Source organism: Molothrus ater, chromosome 3, assembly GCF_012460135.2.
Source record: "Molothrus ater isolate BHLD 08-10-18 breed brown headed cowbird chromosome 3, BPBGC_Mater_1.1, whole genome shotgun sequence".
In the NCBI taxonomy this organism is placed as follows: Eukaryota; Metazoa; Chordata; class Aves; order Passeriformes; family Icteridae; genus Molothrus; species Molothrus ater.
The window spans coordinates 111,195,258-111,213,504 of record NC_050480.2 but is presented as its reverse complement, the minus strand read 5'-3'; positions in this window follow the sequence as shown (position 1 = coordinate 111,213,504).

The following is an 18,247-nucleotide window of genomic DNA, read 5'->3' as shown; positions in this document are numbered from 1 at the left end:
AGTGACACTCAGGGACACTTTCCACCATCCCAGGTGGCTCCAAGCCCTGTCCAAGCTGGCCTGGAACACTTCCAGGGATCCAGGGGCAGCCACAGCTTCTCTGGGCAACAAGAGGAGCAGCTTGGCCACTTCTGGGCTGACCCCTCTTCCTTCACTGTTCTGTTACTGGTCACTGCTCCTGGTGGGTAATAGAATTTGTAAAATGGCAGCAGCTGAACTTAAAACACCCTGCAGCACCAGGAAACCTCCTCTTTTTGGGTATTTCCAACTATCTGCCTCCCATGTCCTTTTCGGGGGGGAGTCCTGTGCTCTCTAACAATTCTTGTACTCACAACTGTCCCATGGTGACTCACTGCTCTGAGGGCTTTTCAATATGGAATTCCCTTTGTTCCCACAGACCAAACCACCAAAATGATTTGCCAAAGTGCGTGTGGCTCCACTGCTGCAAAGTCCGGGCTTCAACACAACGCTGGAATGTAAAATTTCCTCTTCCTTAAGGCTTTTGAACTTATGTGTTTTCACACCACTTCTGCAGGCATTGACTGCAATGTGAACAATTCCAGAGCTGCCTGTGTGCCTTGGAAAATAAAGTAGGACAAAGGATGATTTAGGCACTCAGTGCAGACAAAAGTGTGCAGCTCTGCAGCTACACTTTGAGAGCCTAGAAAAAATCTGGGATCTGCCTTGGTCTGAGCAGAATCATGGGAAAGGCCAAGGGAAAAATAGGAAGTGATCTGTTAACTCTGAGCACGAGATTACAAACAACCCCATAAACCCAGAATTGCTGGGCCAATGCTTCATGTACTCCTCCATTCCAAGCTACACTAACATTTTGTCCTGTTGTGCAAATTTTGGCTCAAAGACTTGAGGCAAAAATGGTGCTCTACAGAGCAGAGGGCTTTGTTAGGATGGGAGGGGACCCAAAAATGGGAACAGCTCCCCTGGGAATGGTGACATTCCCAAGGCTGCCAGAGCTCCAGGAGGGTTTGGACAATGCTCTCAGGGATGCACAGGGTGGGATTGTTGGATTGTCTTTTGCAGGGTCAGGATTTGGACTTGATGGTCTTTGTGGGTCCCTTCCAATTTAGGATATTCTGGTTCTAGCAGTGGTGCAGGAGCTTAAGGGACATTTTGGGAAACTCCAGTTCAGTTGTCTGAGTGCCACTGTCCGTGCTCAGCTCTGCTCACAGAGGAGGAGCAGGAGTGGGAAGCTGGAGCTGGATGTGTAGGGGAGCCTGAAGATTCCCAAAATGCTAATTCAGGGTGGGTCCAGTTGATGGTGCCTGGTGACAAGGGAGTTGTTTTGTGGATGGCTGAGCTGCTGTGGCTGCGTTTGCACGGCTGGAATATTGGGATGAAGACTCTGGTGCAGAAGGACCTCCCAGCACATCCTGGTTATCACATCCAAGGGGCCAGGGCAGTGGGCTCAGGGTGTGCTGCCACTTGCAGATCTCTCCAGTGCCTCACATTTGAACCTGTTTCCCGGAGGATCTTGGCACCTCCCATCCCTCAGGGGAATTTAATTCTCTCCAAAATGCTCCATGCTCTGGGAGATCTCTGGGTGTGACCTTGTCCTGTCCTTTTTTGGTTGTTCCTCCTCTGTCGGGAGTCAGATCTTGGTCAGGACCTTCCTGCCCCATGCACTGGCTCTGCTGGGATGGAATTCACATTCTTTATGCCAACACATGTCGTGCTCTGTCTTAGACTTGTCCCCAAACCTGTGTCAGTGATTTTGCTGTTGCTGGGATCACACAGCATCAAAACTTTCCCTGTTTTCCCACCCCACCCCACCAGTGAGGAGGCTGGGAGGGCGAAAGGAACTGGGAGGGAACACGGGTGACCCCAAATGACCACAGGGATATTCCATACCCCATAGTGCCATGCTCAGCAGTAAAATATTGGAGAAGGAAGGAGAAAGGGGGTGTGTTTCAGCCTTTCCATAAGGTTTTAAAATAAAAGAGGAGACATTTAGATGGAATACTGGGAAGGAATTCTTGGCTGTGAGGGTGGCACAGGTTGTCCAGAGAAGCTGTGGCTCTCCCTGGATCTCTGGAAATGTCCAAGGTCAGGTTGGATGAGTCTTGGAGCAACCTGGCATAGAGGAAGGTGTCCCTGCCCATGGCAGGGGTTGAGATGGGCTAAATTTTAAGGTCCCTTCCAACCCAATCCATGGGTTCTGTAATTCCATGATTCTTGTGCCTCTTTGCTTGCACTCAGCTTTGCTTCACTTATTAAGCCTTTAGCTTACCCTGGAGGATTTTTGCCTTTACACGGGGCCCTGCATTTCCATTTTCCTGGTATTTTAAATCCCAAACTCATGCACCTCCAAAGACTCATTTAAAAACCACCTCTGCAGGTTGCTCTTAACATAAGCTTGAGGTGACTCTGTTTTATTTTCCTTGCTGCCAGCACACAGATGTTGATATTTCACATCTCCCATAACCTAAATGGTACCAAAGCCTCTTCTCCACCCCAAGAACCAACTGGCCCTGTCCTGCCTGACCCATTTGGTGACATTCTCTGTTTTAGGGTGGCTGATCCAAACTGCCTCCTGGCAAAGGGCCCTGGCCTGTGTTTGGGCTGGTGTTTGGGTTGGTTTCAGCCATCTCTGCTCTGTGTTGGCAGAAAAATCCTGTACCCACTCATCCCTATTTGATTTCCCAGCACAGAGCTCCCTCCTCCAAACCCTGCTTCTTTCCCAGCTCTTCTGCCAATGATTCCTGCTCTGCAGCCATCCCAAACATCCTCCTACAGCCTGGCAGGCTCACTGGAGTCATAAAGCTGTTATTGAAGACCTCCAATGGCTTTAAAAGATGCATTTTGGTGTTCTGTTCCCCCCACTGTGTTTGGGGGCACCCTGAGTCACTGCTGAAAAGGGTTTGGGCCGACCTGCTGCCAGGGGATTTGGGAAGGGGCTGCATCCCAAACTTCTCAATGCCACCCACGCCCCTGCTCAGCTGCCAGGGTTTCAAAGCAATCCACGGCACAATTACAGGCTAACAATACAAAAAAGGGAAGGGAATGGTGCCATCCCACTGTGATCTCATGGAGAAAGGCAGAGCTGTTCTGTAATAAAGGTAAATCGGTTTCTGCTTCGCTGCATAATGAGCCTCAGATGATTTCAGCAGGAGAAATCCCAATTAGACACGGGTGGAAAAGGAGCATCCCATCTTAGGAGCACGTTGGGGAGGATGAGGATTTTTCCTGTTGTGCTTTGTGGTTAAACTGATGCTTTTGCATTTCGACAAAAGCATCCTGAAATGTCCAGGCACAATGCTGTGAAGCAGAATCCCAACCTGATTACCCCTTCCTGTCACCTGCTGCAGTCTGGTGGGAGGAGCAGCCCCTCCCACCCCAGGTGTGATTCAGGGCACAGCTCCATGGGCTGTTGCTGGGAGTCACTGTGGGAGCTGCTCTGCATCTTGTAAATGAGTATTTGCAAGGATAAAAGGGTAAGAGACAAAAAATCACAGGATCATTTAGATTGGGAAAGACCTCCAAGACCATTGAGTCCAACCTGTGACTGATCCTCACCTTGTCATCAGCCCGGAGCACTGAATGCCACGTCCAGTCATTCCTGGGACACCTCCAGGGATGGGAACTCCAAACCTCCATGGGAAGCCCCCTACAGTGAAGAAATTCCTCCTGATGTCCAACCTAAACCTCCCCTGGCACAGCTTGAGGCTGTTCCCTCTCCTCCTGTCCCTGTTCCCTGGGAGCAGAGCCCGACCCCCCTGGCTGTCCCCTCCTGTCAGGGAGTTGTGCAGAGCCACAAGGGCCCCCCTGAGCCTCCTTTTCTCCAGGCTGAGCCCCTTTCCCAGCTCCCTCAGCCTCTCCTGGTGCTCCAGCCCCTTCCCCAGCCCCATTCCCTTCCCTGGACACGCTCCAGCCCCTCAATGTCCTTCTGGCAGTAAGGGGCCGTAAAACTCTTAATTTTTGAAGAATTCTGAAAAATCCCAAAGTAAATGCAGGAGTGAAGGGGAAGCAAAGGCGCCTCCTGGTCCAGCCTGAAGCAGAGCCCAGGCAGGGCTGTAGGAATCCCAGATGTGCCACTTGTAGGTGCATTAATGTCAATAAACAATGGTGCCAACAATGGTGGCAACCTCACAAAGCCAAGTGACCCAGTCTGGCCATCTCCAGGCTTTTAAAAACTCTCCCTTCCCCATATAGGTGCCCTCAGTCCAGCTGCCTCTTGGAAAATCCTGGATTGGTGGATAGTATGGTGTCCTACAGCCATAAACCCAAGGATTTCATCAGCTGATTCCTGGCTAGGGATGCTCCAATGGCTCAGCTACCAGGAAAATATTATTTTATCCTTATCATCTCAAAATTTTCCCCTGGGCATCATCCACTTACAAAGTCTGGAGACACAAAACTGGGACAAACAGCTGCAGTTTGGATCTGACTGCAGGCACTCCTTCCTTCAGTTGCCACTTTGGGGGAGAAGTGAAATGTTATGAAAACAAGAAAAAAAAATTTCATTTGCTTACTAAATTTTGGATCTTTATCAGCCAGGTAAGATGGCAAAGTTTGGTCAACGTGAGATGGAAATGAGGAAACTGTGACCAGTCATAAAGTGGGCATGTCGGATTTTTATGGAATTGTGAAATTCAATGGGACAGGAATAGGAAATTCATGGAATTGTGGAATTCCATGGGACATGACACCTTCCACTGTCCCAGGCTGATCCAAGCCCCCTCCAGCCTGGCCTTGGACACTTCCAGGGATCCAGGGGCAGCCACAGCTTCTCTTGGCACCCTGTGCCAGGGCCTCACCACCCTCACAGGGAGGAATTCCTTCCCAATATCCCATCTATTCCTCTGGTAGTAGGAAGCCATTCCCCCTTGTCCTGGCACTCCAGGCCATCACCCAAAAAAAAGAAACTCATCGCATAATTTTGCCATCTGTGTAGCACAGAAATGAAATATTAAATATTAAAATATTATTCTGTTATTAGCTTTTAAAGATTTTAAATCCTTCAGCAAAATGCCCAAGCAGTGAAGAGTGGGGCACACTTTAAATATCAAATCACTTTTTTTACTTTTTTAAGTGTAAGTTGAATTCTTTTATAGGCTGAGCTTAGCTGTGGGTGTTAAATATAAAAATATGTGATGTTAATGATGCTACTGGATATCTTAGAAAAATTGAGGTTTTAAAGCAGAAAAAAATGAAATATCTTTGGCTTTTCTCCCTCCTCTTTTGTGGATTTTTCTAAAAACTTTCCTCCCAGGTGGGAAATGGAAAATAAACTGTATTTTCTCATGTGCTTTATCCAGCACATTTCTAACACAAACAATGCTGAGATGTTGCAGTAGAACAGAAATTAAATTGGGTTTCTTTCTGTGTATTCACAGAAAGAAAAAGGGAGTTTCTCAACTTCTTCCCTTTTAAAACTTGTTTTTGGAAAGAATGTCTTTTTATTTTTTATATACTGACATATTTACAAGCATAGTTTCAAGAGAGGTGAAATCACAGTTTTCCTTTTTCAGTCCTGATTGTAATTGAAAAACACAACCCCTAGATGGCAGAAAGTCCCTCTTTTGGGGTGTTTTGGTTTCTTTTAATCCCTGCATGGGATAATCTCAAGTGTCAGTATTTATGATACTCAGCTTTATCCAAGATCTCATTCCATGACGTGACATCAGTGGATTTCAAACCCCACCAAAATTGCTTTTGCTGATCAAACTGCAAATCTTATGCCAAAATGCATCTCCCTGTCCTCTTATCAGACAGATCCCAGGGCTTTTTGGTGTCCCTCAGTGTAAATCTGAATGAGCTCAGAGTATAAATATTGGATTATTTGGATGCATTGGTGCAGAGATGGAGAGGAGATGGGGGCATTACAGAATTGTTGGCACAGTCCAGTTGATACAATTATCAGGTATGGGGGTAAAAATTGGTCCCTAGAAGTTCAGAATCCAGGCTGAGGAGGTCTCATGGTTGGTTTTTGCTATCCATGCAGTGAGACAAGTGATTAATTCCTCCTACTTGGGACACCCACTTTGTTCAAGGACCACTGCTGCTGCACTCCTGCAGCCTCATGCCTTCCTTTGCTGAAATTTATGGATTCCCAGTCCCCCTGGGGCTGCACAGGTAGGGAAGTGATGGCATGGATGGCAAACAGGGTGTTCACAAGGTACTGAAAAAAGGGTTGGGCCACTGAGAGGGGAAAAGGGCTTTTATTTATCCACCTGCCCGTGGTGTCACAGCCAAAATACACCTTGTCCATCCCCTCTTCTGGCTCTGGGTAACAGACAGGGCTTTTCTTTGCTCATTTCTACCTCTTCGTGTTTTTAATTCTCTTTTCCCACCTCTGTTCTCAGCCAAGGGTTTCTTGACCTTGGCCCAAAATGTGCTCTTCTAATGCTGATGTAAATTTTCAAGATTTATGGCCATCCTCTATGCTCTGGCAGTGTGTCCTACACTCACAGGTTGCATTAAATTCATTAAATCCATCCACCTGTCTCCAGCCATGGGGAAATCTGAAGGATATAAGCCAAAAAAAAGGAGTCTGCCAGTAAAATGGAGCACATGAATGAAGGAAGCCAAGGACCAAAACCTTGATTTTAGCTCAGCACTGACCAAAGAACCTAGGCTAATCCTTGATATTAATTAGTGAGAAATCTGTGATCAAGCGTGGATTGCAGAGGTAAATAAACAATGGGAAAAGCTCATAAGGCAGAATATAAAGCAGTATAAAGTCATGACTGAATGACTTGAGTGATGATTCCATCTAGTTTCCTCTAGTGGTGAGTGTGGTCAGGGTGCCTTTGTAAAGGCTGGATTATTTGTTATTCCTTGAAATAACAATAAATGCATAGCTTTGATGGCCAGAAAGGACCTAAAAATGTGTATCTGAGTTCTTCTGTAGGTCCAGGTCTGGGGTTTTATGCCCATCTCTCTCCTTCTCTGTAAGCCAGCTCAGGGAAACAGGATCAGGCTCATTTCAGCACAACCCCAGCTCCAGCCCAGGAATTCCCTGGGTTCTGTCCTGGGAAGGTGCATTTCCCAAGGTGGCTGCCCTGGATGCCACAACTCATCTCACCTGCCTCTAAGTGTTTATGTCTTTTTATCAGCTCAGACTTTTAGCCTCTTACACTGCTATGGATCTCTAGCAAATATTCCCAGGCAGTGATTCACCTCCCCATAAATCAGAGACCTCCCTGTGGTCTGCTGAGTCACTTCATGGACTGTCTGGTTGGGTTTCTGTGGGATAAACACCCCCCTGGGAAGTGGATGTCTGTGCCACGGGTGTGTGATTCAGCTGCCCACTGGCACTCAGTGACATTTGAGCTGCCCTGAAGTACCTGAGACACCTGTGTCCCCCTGAAAAATCAGCTTTCCAGTGCTGAATTCCCAGAAGATTGGTTGCACAAGCTACTTAGGATGCTTTCCTTGTTGCACTGATGTTTCTCAGCCAGGAAAGCTCCATCACCACCTGCAAGTTGCTGGGAGAGAGAGGAAGAAGCCAGGATGAGGTTTTTGGGATGAGGTTTCAACTTGTCCCCAGTGAGAATCTCTGACATTGTGCTAATAAAATCCAGAAGTCTTTCAGAAATTAAAATATGATCCTGAAGGAATCAAAATACCTTAAGCTGAAGGGAAAGAGAAGTGAGGGGAAGAGATAGAGGAAACATCCATGAATATGGCAAATCCCAGTGCAGGAGCTGAATTCCAGTGGAGCCAAGGGTACCCCAAGGGATGTCCCTGGAGGGGCCAGAATTTGGGAAATATTTCACTCTTTCTCTTCATCCTAGAGATGTAAAAATCTTTATAAATTGTGACAAGGAGAGAAAACTGTTATTTCAAACCCAACATAATCCTCTGTCCTTCTCCTTGAGTGTTTTTGTGATGCTCAAACCAATAAGGACCATTTAATGCCCTCAGCAATCTTGTTAATTCTCAAACCTGGATCTTCATAGCTCTGCAAAGTCAAATACTCCAAAAAACTGCTGAGTTCTTGGCTGGGGAGTTATCAAGCAGCAGTGGGGATCACCAGCGGCCAATTAAAAGGTAAAATAAGCCACAATCAGGACTTGCACCAAAATATCTCCGTGCAGCTGGCACCAAGAGCAGGTGGTTTGCTGCAAAGCTGGGTCCTTCAATGAAGGCTTCAGTTCAGCTCCCAAAAACTGCAGGGGTGTAAGGAACCTAGCCTGGATATTGCTATTCCCTGGGAATAATGTCCCTGGATGTGGCAGCAGTGGGCATTCTGCTGCATCTACCCAGGGGCAAAATGGGATCCATCACAGGGTGGTGGCAAAAGGTTTGTTGTGGGAAAGGACACAGTGAGCCCTGTAAGGACAGGTCTCACCCCATGGGAAAGGATTTTGGGAAGGAATGAGGTCAGGAGCAGCAGGATCAGGCCCTGCATCTCATCCATGGCTCCGTGGTTTGGCACTTTCATCCCAACAGGCTCCAGCCTGGGGATTTGGAGAATACTGCGGAGATGGGGAAAGGAAGGAATAGAGTTTCACCTTTTATTCTTTTATCACGGCAACAATGCGTGGTAGGGGAAAAAAAATTAAAAACGAAGAAGAAGAAGAAGTTGTAAATGGCAGAATTAACAATAATACAACCCCCCCTACCTTGTCCCCATCCCTCCCCCCTCTCCCTGTGCCGTCCATTCAGGCGACCGACAATAAACAAGGTCATTTGATTCATTCAGCTCGGGGTGTAAACAAAGCCTTACAATAAAACCCCCCCAACCAGGGCCTCCCTTTTTCTCCAAGAATAGATGTCCCCCCCCTCCAGGCTGGGGCCCCCCCTGCTTGGCTTCTCCTCTCCCATCATCCCTGGACCAGCCCTGCTGCCACTTCCGCAGCCCCATCCCGGCTCCGTGAGGCCCCGCTTCCTACCCGGTGTGGGAACCTCGGCTTCCCTGGGCAACATCTGCACGGACAGCCCCCACTTTCTCATGCTGGCCTCATCCCGGGATCCTGATCCAGGGAGACAGAGAGAAAAGAGGGGAAAAAAAAATGTTCGTAACAAGCCAAACGTAACCCAACACCAAAGGGATTCGCATCCCCTTCCCAGGTCCGTAGGGAGCAGGTCCCAAAGGCTGGTGGGCAGCTTCCATTTTTCAGAGGCTTTGCTGGGATGCCCGTGGCTGATGGAAAAATGGGTTTGTGTGCGTGTGTGCACAAGCAATGGGAAGAGGATGGGTTGTGCAAGATGTCCTGTGGTGGGATAAAGCCTGACATGAGGCTCTACCACCAGCAGGGACGGTGATTGGAGAATCATGGAATGGTCTGGGTGGGAAGGGATGTTTAAAAGGTCATCCAGTCCCACCCCCTGCCATGGGCAGGGATGTCACTCACCAGATCTGGTTGCTCAAAGCCTTCCTTGTCCAAGCTGGCCTTGAATGCTTGCAGAGATGGCACAATCACCAGCACTCCAGGCTTGGGAAGTTCTGAGACTTTCTCCACCTCATCCCTTGCTTAAAATAATTCCTATGGAGCATTCAGTGGCTGCCAATGACCCTCACACCTGGGGATTTATCCCACCTGGAATGTCCACCCCGCCACCTGCACAAGCTGGGATGACACTTGTGGGTCCTGCCTGAGGGTTGTTGTCCAAATAGGGTTATTTTGTGTCACAGGGGTCACCAGAACCTTCCCTAAACTTTGGGATTCCTTCCAGGGTCTTGCAATGGCTCCAGGGTCTGGTGGGATGCAGGAAGGAAGATCTCAGTGTGTCCACATCACACAGGGGACCTTATCCAGGCTGGATGGGGCTTGGAGCCACCTGGGGTAGTGGAAGGTGTCCCTGTCCATGGCAAGGTTTGGGATGAACTTCAAGGCCCCTTCCAACCCAAGCCATTCCCTGATTCCATGTTTTCATGCTTTGACCAAGACAGATGGACATGAGCAATAATGCTCTAACAGTTTTGCTCCCTTTGTTCCATCCAACAGGGATTTACTGCTGGAGTTAAGCACTGGGAAATCTGGCTCAGCTTTCACCTCTTGAGTTCACCCTAAACTTTCTCTGTGTGACCTCAAACAGCCCAAATCCTCAGAATCTCTTCAGTTTCCTGCTCAGAAGCACTGAAATAACACTGGGGGTAAAAAACCTTCCTGTGCCTCAGTTTCCACCTTGATTTTCCCCAGTGCTCAGTTATTTAAATTGCAAATTTGCAGCATCAGGGGTTGTCTCATGATGTTTCCACGTTACTTAATACAAGAGAAAACTGCTCATCTTTGATAACTGATCTGATACCACAGCGCTTCCACAACGGCGTCTTGAGCACCGTAATAATAATAAAAATAATGAAAAAGGGATGAGTTATTCTTTCCCAGGGGAGAAGGTTTGTTTTCAGAGATGCTCAAGAGATGGGTAATAACAAACAATTCTAATACAAAGCCTGTTTCTTTGCAATTTAATATTTTGCAAAACCACAAATCTGGATGTATTTGTACTTCTTCTTTGTCTACTGGATCCCTTCCACAATTACTTGCAGGGATAAGAAGTTTATTTTCCTGTACTTTTGGGGAGAGAATTCTTCAAAAGTACAAACAGTGAGAGACTGAGCTGCAAGAGGGAGGAAAATCATGGCCAAACCATCATTTGGTACAGCAAGAAAACCCAACCAATGGTAATGAAATTTTCTACTTCAATTTTCACCTGAAGAACACAGATGTGTCTCCAAGGCAAGGAAAATGCCTCTGTTCCTCCCTCTCCCACACCTCTGCTCAAAGACAATTAAAAAATTTCTCATTTCATCTGCATCCTGCGTTGCTTTGTCCCCTCTTTCCAGGAGCAGATCCAGGACTAGGTGCTCATTTCTGGTGAAACGGGGGTGGCTTGTCTGGCAGGGAAGTGGTGGATCCCCATCCCTGGAGAGGTTAAATTATGGATGTGGCACTTGGGGACATGGGTCAGAGGTGGCTTTGGCACTGCTGGAGGAATGGTTGGACCTGATGAACTTGGTGGGATTTTCCAGCCTTAGCGATTCCAGGATCCTGAGTTTGTGCTACACGACATTCTGGCATATTTAATCTTCAGAAATCAGCCATTTTTTAAGTCTGACATGGCAAAGTTTCGTCCTGTCAGACATCAGGAGACTCATGGATTAGCAGACTCTTGGATTAGTATCCCTGTACAGACACCTGGGGTTCACCTGCAGAAAAGCCATGGGATAGAACCTGGGGTGTGTCATTGGGATTTTCCTGGTCCAAAAAAAAACCCCCTCTGAGCTGGGAAATAATGAAAAGGACAAAAATTGGAATCCTCTGGATTTTAAAAGTCATTTAAGAGCATTGAGTCCAACCATTCTCCAGCAGAGCCAAGGCCACCACTAATCCATGTCCCCAAGTGCCACATCCACAGGATTTAAATCCCTCCATGTATGGTGATTCCAGCACTTCCCGGGATTACTCCTGATACCCAGTCTAAGCCTCCCCTGGTGCTGCAACTTGAGGCTGTTTTTTCTTATCCTATCACTTGTTCCTTGGCACACCTCACCTGGCTCAACCCTCCTGTCATGGAGTTGTGGAGAACCTGCCATATTTTTTTCTCCAGTGGGTTTCTCTGAACTGGATTAGGATCACTGTAGCTCTGATTTTTGGATTTTCATGCCAGTTTTTTCCTGGGCTTGGCACGTGCCCTTGGGGAATGATGTGGCACCTCAGGAGGGCAATGAAAAGGGAGGGAAATTCTCATTTTGAAGCTGTTTGAGAGGATGCATTGGAAGGGCGAAGGAAAACTTCAGCTCAGTCCCTGGGAATTCTTCTCCTGCCAAGAAATCTGAATTGTTGGAAAGAGTCTCCCAGAGGAAGTGATTGAAATATCATTGTGTGAATCATATCTGTAACAAGGTTGCAAGAAGCTTTGCTGAACCCTGGGAATAGGTTAAATGACCTAAAAAGACTTTGTTTTTCATGCAGGAACAGCCTCTAGCAGCCCATTTTAAGGGAAGGCTCCTGTTTTTGGAGGTCCATCAAGGCTGGGATGTCCCTCAGCATCACCTGTCCCCAGCTGGGCTGCACAAGGTGCTCAAGTACAGCCCTGGGATGGATTTTCTGCTGTTTAAGGAGGGCTGAGATACCTGAAATGAGAACTCTTGTGTGATAAGTTCTGCCTGGGGGATGTTCTGGTGGTGTTTGCTGAGACTCAGGGCAGTTGTGCTCAGACTGGCACCCCTGGGGCAATGATGGGGACATGGGGACAAGGGGACGTGGGAGGGTGGGGTTGGCTGGTGACTCTGGGGTCCTGCTCTGGGGATAGGGACTGGTGCAGGGATGGGAAATGATTTCTGGAAGGAGACATAAGATCTGGGGGAGTGAGTTTTGTGCTGGGACGAAGAGGCTGGATTGAGCCATAGAAGAATTATCACCCAGTGCCACCCCCTGCCATGGGCAGGGACAGCTTCCACTGTCCCAGGTTGATCCAAGCTCTGTCCAACCTGGCCTTGGACACTCCCAGGGATTCAGGGGCAGCCACAGCTTCTCTGGGCACCCTGTGCCAGGGCCTCCCCACCCTCACAGCCAAGAATTCCTTCCCAAAATCCCATCTCTCCCTGCCTTCTTTGAGTGGGCAGCCATTCCCTGTGTCCTGTCCCTCCATCCCTTGTCCCCAGTCCCTCTCCAGCTCTCCTGGAGCCCCTTTAGGCTCTGGAAGGGGCTCTGAGCTCTCCCTGGATCCTTCTCTTGTCCAGGTGAGCACCCCCAGCTCTCCCAGTCTGGCTCCAGAGCAAAGGGACTCCAGCATCTCCGTGGCCTCCTCTGAACTCTTTCCACCAGCTCCACATTCTCCCCATCCCCATCCCTATGCACTGTTCCAGGACAGAGCTGCAGATTGTTTCAGTCCCTCTGGTCAGCAGCTCCCAGCTCCTGTAACCCCTTGTTATTCCAGCCTTGGCCATGCCCTCCCCACATGCCTCATCCTTGTGCTCAGATCCTTCTCAGAAGGTCTGTCTGTCATCCCCTGCTTGAAGTTCAAATTCATCATCCTTTGCCTTCAGAGCCCTGCAGGACACTGCCCCTTTCCTGCTCATTCTTCCTCTTCCTTCCTTCCATACAAGTGGAAAATGCCCTCTCTGAGCTCAGAGCTGCTGACAACATCTTTTTTGAGGGAAAGAGGCCTCAAGTCTAGGAAACAACCACCAGCCTCTGCAGGCCCCTCATGTACAATTTGGACAGTGGTGTTGGCTTGAGTGAGAGCTGAGCAAAAAAAAAAAAAACCCAAAAAACAACAACCACAAAAAATTATTTGTCCCATTGTTCACAGGAATTATTAAACACACAGAGCATGGAACAGAGTGAATCCCTGGGCAAATGCAGTCACTGACAGGTGTTGCATGCCATTGTTACCAGGGCTAGTACAAATCTGTGCCAGGTTTGGAAAGTTAAATATAGGGAGTGGGATGAGCTGTTTGTGTTTTCCTCAGTAGAAGTGAGCTGGAGCAGGCAGTGAGGATGTTTGGCAAGAAAAAGCAACTACAGAAAATAATATATATTTGTTAAAATATGTATTTAAAATATATATATTTATTATATATATTTTAAATATAATATTTAAATATAATATATAATATATTTAAATATAATATATATAGTATATTATGATATAATATATAATACATTTAAATATAGTATTTTAAATATATATTTTAAATGTATATATTTAAATATATAGAGTTAAAATAATAAATATTTGTTTTATATACCTAAACCCCAGCAGCTCTGACACTTTGTGCAGAATGGTTTGGGTTGGAAGGGACCCTTAAAGATCCTTTTGGATCCTTTTGTTCCAATCCCTCCTTCCTTTAGGCAGACAAGAACGTTTCTAATGTATTGTGATATAATGTAATATATCCCGTATTTTCCTCATGGAAGTGTCAACTGTTTCAGCAGTTTCAGGAAAGGTGAATTCAGACTTTCAGCTCCGTGGAGCAAACTGCCTTTTTCTGTGTGTGTACATAGCAAGGTGAGCTGTAAGGTCCCTTCCCAGCCCAAACCGCTCTAAGATCCCATGAATGGAGCTTGTGGTGTTGTCTCTGGCTGGGAGAAGGGCTTGGGAGGGAAGCCAGGCTGTGTTTGACAGGGACAAGTTGGGTTTTCCTGATGTTGTCCAGGAAGATGTTGAAAGCTGAAGGATCTGGACAATGTAGGCCTTCAAAAGCTGTGCAATTTAATCCTCTGGTCAAAGGTTTTATTTTTATATCAATCAGTGCTCAATATCTCTGTTTTTTTTCCCCAGAAATGAGCCTTGGGAGGCTGAGGAGCTGCATTCCCCTGATGGTGTTGTGCTGTGGATGGGCAAGTGTGGATGTCTCACCAGGAATGATGGAATGGTCTATTTAAAATGAAAATTTGGGGCCTTCCAGCCTTGGATTCTTGAGGAAACCTCCTGACCTGAGGTAGCACCTTTCTACCTGTCAGGTCTGGAGGAGAACCCACCCCAAAATCTTGGAGGAGCTTTGCCACTGACCTTGTGAGCCCATGAGCTTGACAGTGGCCAAGAAGACGAATTCACCTTCATTCAGATCAACTGAGTGCTGTGTTTACAAAAAGTTAAAAAAAAAAAAAAGAAATTGGCAGGCTGTGTCTGCCCAAAGTCTGAATGAATAGAAGCTCCAAAGGAAGCACCTGCTGCTAAAGGAAATCCAGGACAAGTTTTATTATCCTTTTTCACAGGTCTATTCAGGACTACATTAGGGGTTTCCTCTTTCCTTTTCTGGTACTTCACACTCATTCACAACAAAAAAACATATTGTGCTTATGAATTATATTCCAGAGAATATGGCTAGAGCTTATAAAGGCCCTGGCCAAAGAACTTTATTTTTAACCTTGCTCCCTTGTGGATTAATTTCTCAAATGAAAGCTTTGCAATTGTTTGGGGTTATTTTTCTCTCTTTTTCTTGGATGGGGCACAAGGGCAAATCCTGCCTGCTCTGTGTTAGCAAAAAATGCCTCTCAAGGAATGGGGAGCAAAGGAGGTGAGTGAGGCTCTCCACGGAGCTCAACTATGAAGAAAAAAGATGTAAAAAGTTGCTGTAATCCCTCCCAAATCTGTGTTACCCACCTATAAATGATTCAGTGGCCACTTTGTTGCACACAGAAACTGAGGGAAGTTTTTTTTTTTTTCCATTTCTAATGGAAAGGGAGAGGGAAAGTCCCTTTGGTTGGTGGAAGAGCAACTTTTTGGGGTTGATGCTGAGACCATTTGAGGCAGCGATGAGGGACCAGGAGGCACTGGGGAGTTTGCTGGTCAAACACAGCTGCTCAGCTCAGCACCCCCCAGGCACAGAGCACATAAAGGCTGAAGGGTTTGCAAACAACCCAAGTGCAACACATGAGCCACTCGTGCACCAGAGTGTTTGCTTTTGGGTCATTTTGCACCTGTGAAATGAGGACATGACCCAATCCCTGAGTGGCCTGGGAAGGTTTTGCACCCTCCTGCTCCAGGGTGGGTGCCTGGGAGGTAGCACTGGGTGCACTCTAACAAATTCACTGTGCCCTGTGAGAGCAAGGACCTTCCTGTGCATGCACACAGGATTCTCCTTCTGATCTGTCCTAAAAAGTCTCATTTTTGGCTTTAAAAACCCTTTCCCACCCCTTCAGGAGATTACAGGGCTGTGAGTTGTCACTGCACCCACCTCCCTCTGCCCCTGTGGGTGCGGGTTCTCCTTCTCACAGGTTATATTTTGATTTGCAGACCCTTTGAAGAGCAGAAAGGGCTTGCTCTGCTTTTGAGCAGCACCTAGCACAAGCATTTCTTCCCCAGCCTGAGGCTCCTCGCTGCTACTGCAGTGAATTATGGCAATTAACAGTGGCATAAATCAGATACTGTGACCAAAGGAGGTCAGGGAGGGCTCGAGGGCTGCATCACACCAGTAAATTACCCCAGACAGGAATTCCTTCATGTGCACCACTGGATTGTTTGAGTTGTCTTTGACAGGGGTTTGGCCCAGCCCAGGAACAGCTCAGGCATCAGCACTGAGCAGTGACCAACTGGGAATCTTGTGTGGGACCCCTGTCCCATGGGTTAGAGGGCAAATTCCACAGGGGCACAGCTAGGAGCAAGTCCTGGCAGTGGTTGGTAGAGATACAGCCCATTTTTAATGAGCATGAGCCCGTTTTAATGAGTGCTTGCATGGCAGTGACATTTCCCCAGGAGGAAAACGTGCTCTGGTTCCCAGATCCCCAGTGCAGGTCTCGCTGCCCTCGATGCTCTTCACATTTCTTCCCCTGCAAGGTTTGAGCCAAGGCTGCTCTCAAGTGCTGCCCCAGGGTCAAGATGCTGGTCCTTGTGATTTCCAAGTGGTGCCAGACACGGTGTCACCACGACCTGAGGCAGCACAGCTCCTTCTCTCACAGTCTCAGCCACACAAGGAGACTTGGCTGAACAGAAGGGGCTTCTCTGAGCTGATGGGTTTGATTTTTCTCTTTGTCTCCTTGGCTTTCAGGATGGTTTTTCTGAGTGTTCTTGACTGATCTTGATAGGTGACACAAATACTTCCAGATGTCACCTAATGCTTTGTAATATGGGTTGAATTCACACATATTTTCTAGACTGGGCTAGGCTACAATGTCCTGAGTTGCAATAAACCCACCAGGATCATCAAATCCAACTCCTGGCCCTGCACAGGACACCCCAACAATCCCACCCTGCGCCTGAGAGCGTTGTCCAAACACTCCTGGAGCTCTGGCAGCCTCAGGAATGTGACCATTCCCTGAGGATCCTCTTCTGTGCCTGACCACCCTCTGGGGGAAGAATCTTCCCCTGATACCCATCAAAAACCTCCCCAGGACTGGTGCTTTGACCACCACCTGTCCTTTTTCCTGGATGGGGTGGTGCACAAAGGAATTAAGGCCACGTGGCAGAGGGAAAAACTGGAGCCTGTTCCCTGAGTGAGACCTGAGCCAGCATTCAGATGTGTCAGAGTGGCAGAAGGATGACCCGGGAGACTCCTGGCTACAAAGAATTATTCCCTGATGTCAGGCCCCACCTCTCCAGGCACTGGCCTCGTGGGGCAGTGACAAAGGTGCTTCAGCATCCTCATGGAAACAACAACCTGCTGAGCAAGTGCCTCCTCCAGCTGTGCTTTCAAAGGGAGCCACGGTCCTTGCTTCCCTTGGGGGGCAGGCACAGGCTCCAGAGCTCAAGGGACATGAGGGTTGTGCACCCCCATCTCAGAGGGATTCCTCAGATGTCTGGGAGCAGCAGGACAAGCTCTTGGCCTTGTCCCCAAGTCACCAGCAAGACCAGCCTGAGAAAGCTTCTTATAACAAAGCATGGCAGAAAGAGCTCAAATACCTTTAAAAGCAATAAATTCTGTGTAAATCATAAATGCTGCCGCCGTGTCACAGACATGTTTTATGAAAAATCCTTTCCTTAGGATTTTTTTCTCCTGAGAAGCTGAGAGGCCTCAGGAACAAAATGCAACCAATGGTTATCTGCTGCTGTGGAATGCAACAGGTGCATCTGGGATTGGTCTCATGTGGTTGTTTCTAATTAATGGCCAATCACAGTCCAGCTGTCTTGGACTGTCTGGTCAGTCACAAGATTTTATTATCATTCCATTCCATTCCATTCCATTCCATTCCATTCCATTCCATTCCTCTTTCCTTGCTAGCCTTCTGATGAAATCCTTTCTTCTATTCTTTTAGTATAGTTTTAATATAATATATATAATAAAAAAATAAATCAGCTTCTGAAACATGGAGTCAACATTCTCATCTCTTCCCTCATCCTGGGACCCCTGTGAACACCACCACACCTCTGACCAGCTACTGCATGTGGGACACAATCTTCCTGTGCCCAGTTTGCATGGAATGATGCCCAGCCTCATTCCCATCTCCTGCTTGATGGGAATGATGCCTTCAAAGGAATCTTCAAAGGAAGATTCTTTGTGAGAGAGCAGCGCAATCAGGGGCCAATGGGACTGATTTGTGCCTCCAAGGAGTGCTTCAAAATTTTCCATGTTACAGATCATATCCTCCCCTCCACAAAGGCTCCTGCCAGCCAGGGAGAGATTGTCCTTTCTTTGAGAGGAAAATATGAGGATTAGGCTGTGTCCCTCCTGTTTCTGATGCCTGGGAGGTACCCAAAGGCTCTTAGTACAAAGCAGCTGAGTGTTTATTTTCCTATAGGATGTAGAAAAGGAATTGCAGTCTGTGGGGGAGAGCTGGGAGATGCTCCACTAAACCTCACTGGAGTTTGTGGAAGGGCTGGAAAATGGCCAAAGACCTTTTAAAATAAATATAGGAATCACAGAATTCCAAAATGTTTTGGGTCAGAAAGG